Below are 6,575 nucleotides of genomic sequence, written 5' to 3'. Positions count from 1 at the left end.
TTTAGAATAAAAGTACGAGCAAATGAGTCCAAAATTATAATCGTCTACGCTTTTTTCCATTTTTAAAACAGGTACGAATTCTTACAAAAAAATCAAGAAATTATATAAAATGGATGAATTAATCACGAATAATATTTTTTTCTCTGAAATGATACGAAAGTTTGGAATCTTCATAAGAATGAAGAAAATATTTTGAAATTTTATTTGAAAGAAAGTTGGATTACTAGTATAAAAATATATTTATTTATTAACCATTTGAGTTATCAATATGGAAATTATTAGCGATCGGAAAATAAAATAAAAAGTTTATATAAAACCCGCATTTGTTTTAATTGTCTACCACATATAGTGACTTTATTATTTTTGGGAACTTCATTTTCATGAAATATAATTGTTTTGTAGAACCAGTTGGATTTTAATGTTGGTAAAATTAACCTTAACAATGAACTAATTTGATTTTTATGTCGGTAAAATGAACTATAATTTTGCAACTTCTTTTCTAATGGAATTGTATAAAATAAACAAATCAAACCTTCGATCCTTATTAATAAAATTTGAACGGAAATGCAAAGTTACAATTAAGATTCTTGACTACGAGCAATTGAATATGGAAACTTTGAAGCAGAAATCGAAAAGACTCCAGGACTATTATTCCTCTAGTGCAGAGGGAAGTGTGCCCACAAATAATATAATTGTTTGTTGGTATAGTGTGATTGTAAGGCGATGCGATTTTTGAATTTATTTGTTAACGGAGAGAACTACGTGTATATGGATGGAAAGGTTATGGTAAGGCAGCTGATAATTCTAAAGTGTAATGTTATATCTAATACCAAGAATAACCTTTGAGCTTGAAAAATACCATGTTTGCTGGAAAACGCATTTTTGAAAGTCTTTGCTATTGAAACCATTTTTCTTCTTCTGAATTTTTTAGATCTTTTGGAACTAAAGCTATTTTTGGGGCTTCTTGGTTGATTCTCTTTGGCAAAAGTCGAGTTCTTTCACTTCTCTTTGAATATTTGGTTAAATTTGGACCAATCCTTCAAAAATATTGTTTATATAAATTGTGTCTATTCTTATGAACATCAGGGAATTGTAATAAAAAACATACATGAACATTGTGTATTAATAAAGTAACCGAACTTAATTTAAACAATGTTTTATTCACGGATCTATAGAAGTGAATAGGACTGGGCAGCAGTCTCAGCCAATTTCAGCCCTCTCCCAACATCATGGTCAAGGTGAATATGTAATAAATCAATAGTTATAGGAAAAAAGTAAGGATGTACAAAATAAGACATAATTGATCAAAGTTACATAAAAAAAGGCGAAAAATTAAAAAAAAAAAAAGCAAATATACAAATTAGTACACTATAATATGAGTACAAACAGCTTTAAGGAGAGACATGTCACTCATTGAAATGTTGATGTTGCTGGGATTTCAATAACCTTCTTTAAAGTGGCATTTTGTAAATTCTATGGTCACTAAAATGGTCTTGTTGGGAAATATATCCTTTCACTGGTAGTATTTTTGGCTGTCTAGTTTCATACAAGTGTCCTAATGTTTACTTAATTTGACAACGGTATGTTCCATCTACTTGATCATGTTGATCAACGTGTAGGGCTCACGGCGGTTGTGACTGGTCAACAGGGGATGCTTCCTCCTCCTTGGCATCTGATCCCACCTCTGGGATTTCCAGGGGTCAGTATTTCATGTCCATCGTATATGATTGTTTGTAGATTTTTTTTATGCCGTTCACTGCTCGTTATTTTCATCTTTTATATAATCAAGGGAAGAAGGAATGTGCATATTGTCTTTTTATACATTTTCGAAGACAGTGATATGCATTAATTCTCATTGCATACTAGTATACTGGCCCAAGATCATGAAACAGACTTAGAATTAAGTAAAATTTTCAATCACCCGTAAAAAGTTTATTAATTATTAATTTAATCTCACAAATTTAAAACAACACTTTTGGAAAACAATGTGAAGAAATATTTTGATATAGAGGTACATGACTTCGACAACCTTTAAATACAACTTAATTTTTTTGGGAGGCTTAAGATGTTTCATGATCCCTGGGCCTGATGACCATCCAAAAGGAATGTCGTCGGCTGCAAACTTATTCATATACATGTTTTTACTGGTATTTAATTGCAAAGACCAAAAATGTTTCTGAGAGTTTAAAATCAGCTTGTCCATTCAACTGCAACTTTTTTGGTTAACTATTCCTGAATTTTTTTTTTGTAAGATCACTTTACACTTTACATTTGTCAGTAGTGGCACGTTTTTATACAATTTATACCTTTAAAAAAAATCATAGTTAAAAATCGTTTTATATTAAGATGAAGTATAATCTAAATTCGAGAAGATTCTTTCAAAATATTACATAGTCCTTGTATTAATTATTTAGTCATTCACGTGGCAAGATTAAATTTCTTTTTCATAGAGTACTGGTAATTTTGAATAATTTTATTTTATTAAATTAATTAAATTTAATTTTATCCTTATTTATGTTTCTAAATCTACTTTTTTGAAAAATCAGAATTGATTACATGATTAGCTAATACCTTCAATCAAAGTATAGTAATTGGATTTGATGACGAATCAACATGACATCAGTCGTTGTTGTTCAGGCCTTTCATTCTATTGGGTTATTCGACATTTACATGTAAATGTTAGTTGTTTATAACGGTGATGCCATTTCTCGATAAATACCAATTGATCCAGCATCCAATAAGACATTCCCGTCTTCGCGTCACACATCTGGTCTATAAAAGACTTGATTTTCCCACAAATGAAGAGGCTAAACAAGAGACAAGGTATGTTAAAGTTTTCAATTCTTAAATTCTTAAAGATTGATATAAATATTGTGAATGCATGCACTCCTCTCTCTCTTCTCCCCCTCCCTATCTCTTCTTTCCAAAATGAAAAAAAATTACACCTTCTGTATTTGTTAAAAAATAATTTATTGTATTAAATAACAGAATGTGTAAAACAAAAATAAAGAATTACATAAAAAAAAAATTCTTAAATTTTCTCAAAGTTAAGGCTGTTAATTACAAATTACGATTTTGCCTTTCATTCTTATCTATATATCTTAAAAAGTTTTCATGTTCCTTTTGCACTTATGGCCATAGTAATGTACTAAAGAATTTTTGTATTCCTTTATTCAATAAATGAAATTACTTAAAAGAGATTAAACATTTTTACCTAACTCAGCAAATTTAAATTACAAAGGAATCGGCAGGGTATTTCATTAGGGCTTTATTTAGAACAGACTAAATCTAGGGATATCTTTTTTTCAGTTGAGTTGGTTACAGCCTTATTCTCTGTGATCGTTTGTTTCCTTTAAATAGAACTTGCAAATGAATGTTTTACCATATATATGAGGTTTCTAATTTCTAGTAGCCTGACTTAAGATTTCACGGGAATATCAGATGATGGGATTTGTTGCGGTGCCAATCTAAATACAGAATACAAACGGGAATTTACTGGTCACATTTATATTTGTGTCCTTCTTAAAAAAATAAAACAAAAAGTACATCGCAGGGATTGAATTTGATTACAATTTGTCGAACGTGTCAACTTTCTATTGTTTCAAAAATAGGTTTGAGTGTACAAGTACAATATCTTATTTGTCGTGAAAATTACAGCTAAAAGTTTTCTTCATCGAAATATTAATATTAAGTAGACATTAGTCTGAATGTGCATATCAGAGAAAGTAAAGGGTCGCTGTTTTGTGGGCTGTACTGTTGTATGCCAGAACGTATCCCTTCTATATTCACTTGTTCCAGAGTGTTTGAGGTTAAGTTTTATTATTCTAACAAAACACAAACAACAAGTATTCCGAGAGATATTTTATAGAGTTTCCTGGTTATGTTGAAAAGTAGTTTAATGATAAACCAAAGCTTACATATGTATTTTTCAAAACTTCAACAAAAAAAACACTTCATTTTGAAAAAAAAAATGATCATCTTTTCACTGATTATAGATATGACTGGAATTGTACAGTTATTTCTCCTGCTTCTTTTCTACAACACCTCAGTGAAAGGACTCAATGTTCAACTTACGTCTCCGGGTAAGTATTAATCTTTGTTTAATTTGATTTTTAATTTAATTTTCCGCAGTTCACTTTACAGCTTGTTGGGACATTGAAATGTATAATTTTCAAAATAAGTTATAATCAATTCTTTAAAAAGCTTTTTACCAAATTGTTTTTTTATCAACATTTTTCTTCCATAATTTTTTTTTTTTTAAGTTTAGAAGATCTGCAGTTTTTGTTTGTTTTGATTTCTTTTGATTTTTTTAAAATTGTTATTATTATTATTATCATTATTATTATTATTATTATTATTATTATTATTATTATTATTATTTTATTATTATTATTATTATTATTTCTTTATTCGATGAATAAAAAAATCTTAATGCATTTTCATTCAAAGAAGATGTATTATTTTCCCTTCTTGACAGGTTTTTTCGATGATACTTTTGTAGGTGTGAAATATGGAATTTTATATATGTCCATTTTTGAAATAATTATATTGGTGTGATCGCATACTACAAGAATATTTTTTAAATAATATCTTTAATTAGGCGGCATGTAATGAACCATTCATTACGCCAAGGGACAAGATAGCTGTTTCAGACTATCTGAACATCGAAGAATTAGAAACAGATACCATTTGAATGTTAATTGTAATTGTTAAATCAAAGGCTAAAAGATTTTTAATGATAACATGCAATTTAGCGATTCAATTTTATTGTCCAGGCTGTGATTTAATGATATAATTATTGATGTTCTCTTATCCAAATGCGATTTTTCCGGAACAAATATGTCCATGCTTATATTGTTTATTATGTAACCATCACAAAACGCCCAATAATTTCCAAAAGCACAGCACCTGTCTTCATAATAAAAGAACGATATTAAAAGTTTCCGGTTTCCGAGAAAATCCTGATTAATATTTTTACTTTTAAACTGATGTGTGATATAAAAATATTAAACTTTGGAATAGCGCAATGAATTCTTTGAACATTGATAGAAGCGATTTATACATAGCAATATAAATTCTCGCCTGTATCTGTGATTATAGGATTCCGAATATGATTTATTGTTCACGACTGGTAATATGCTGCACAGTAGCAAATAATAGATTCATACTGCGTCAATATTGAGCACAATCAAGATTGAATCGTTCTCCATAGATTTAAGACTCATTTTGCTTTTTCTGCTTTTCATCAACTTAGCTGCATCAGAACAGATTTATTGGACACAAATGAAAGATATACACTCAATTCTGTAAAGTACACATCAAACTGTTAATGTCAGTTAATGCGTCTTTTTCTACACAACCGCACCTTTTATACAAGCAAAATAATGAGCATGGTGAATAATACTTGAATACTAGTAGTAGATTATTGCTACATAATGTTTAAACTTAATCTAAACTTACTAAATATTTATCTGTTAATCTGTTTGTCCAATTACATCAAATAAGTGTAGTGAACAAAGTGATCGATCTAAAAAAAAATCTACAAAATGGCTAATCAGTGTACAGGGCATAAAATACGGATACTGTTATATAAAGAAGCCTAGTTTTAAATTTATTATGAGGATAGCTACATGGTGTAGAAAAGCCATACGTCTGATAGGGCTCAGCAATAATTTGATATTCCGGTATGTTGCGATTCGTTGACAAATTTTTTTCCCGTACCGACATACCGGAACAATTCTTAAGATTACGATTTTTTGGAGAAAATTAAGTATTTATGATATATAAGATGTCAGAAACGTTTTCAATCGTGCAAAAAGTAAGGTTGCCGTAAAACCGTAATGATTTCAACAAGAAAATATTATAATTAACTTACCTAGCTACAATTATAAAGATACAGCTTAATGAGAGTTTATCATCACCAGATAGGTTGATATATTATAAAAACATTAATTTCCTTCCGTCTTAATGGTTAACAAATGATTGTTCTTAAATCAAATAACAAATTCTTTCTGCAACGTTCTTAATGTGTAAATTAATATTTAAACAAATATTTTGGTAGCATTAAAATACTTCACGGACTGCACTGACCACTTGGAAAAATCAAGCAAAATAAATAATTGTACGTGGGTTTATGATATATAATATGCAGAGGCATATACTTTTCAATTTCAAAAAGTAAGATTTTGGCCAACAAGTATAAAACAAGGATAATGATTTCAACAAGAAAAAATTATAATTAACTTACATCTTTGTCATTGTTCATTGTAACTGTATACCCCGCTTGATGAGGTTTATCATCACCAGATAGGTCATATATTTTAAAAAAATTAAATAGTTTGTTTTATTACAAAAGAAATGTCGATCAGTGAGAATACTTTGAAAAAATGTGGTTAACAAAAGTGTATGTAATATTTGTTTTTGTAATCAAAAACAAATTTTTTTTTAATTTTGAAAATATAGATTTGATCTATGATAAATTGTGATGTTATCATTATTTCATTCTTAATGTGTAAATTAATATTTAAACAAATATTTTGGTAGCATTAAAATACTTCACGGACTGCACTGACCAC

Source organism: Saccostrea cucullata, unplaced genomic scaffold (assembly GCF_032062105.1).
Source record: "Saccostrea cucullata isolate Sc308-1 unplaced genomic scaffold, CSIRO_AGI_Scuc_v1 ctg65, whole genome shotgun sequence".
NCBI lineage: Eukaryota > Metazoa > Mollusca > Bivalvia > Ostreida > Ostreidae > Saccostrea > Saccostrea cuccullata.
The sequence above is the reverse complement of the archived record's forward strand: the minus strand, read 5'-3'. Positions refer to the sequence as shown.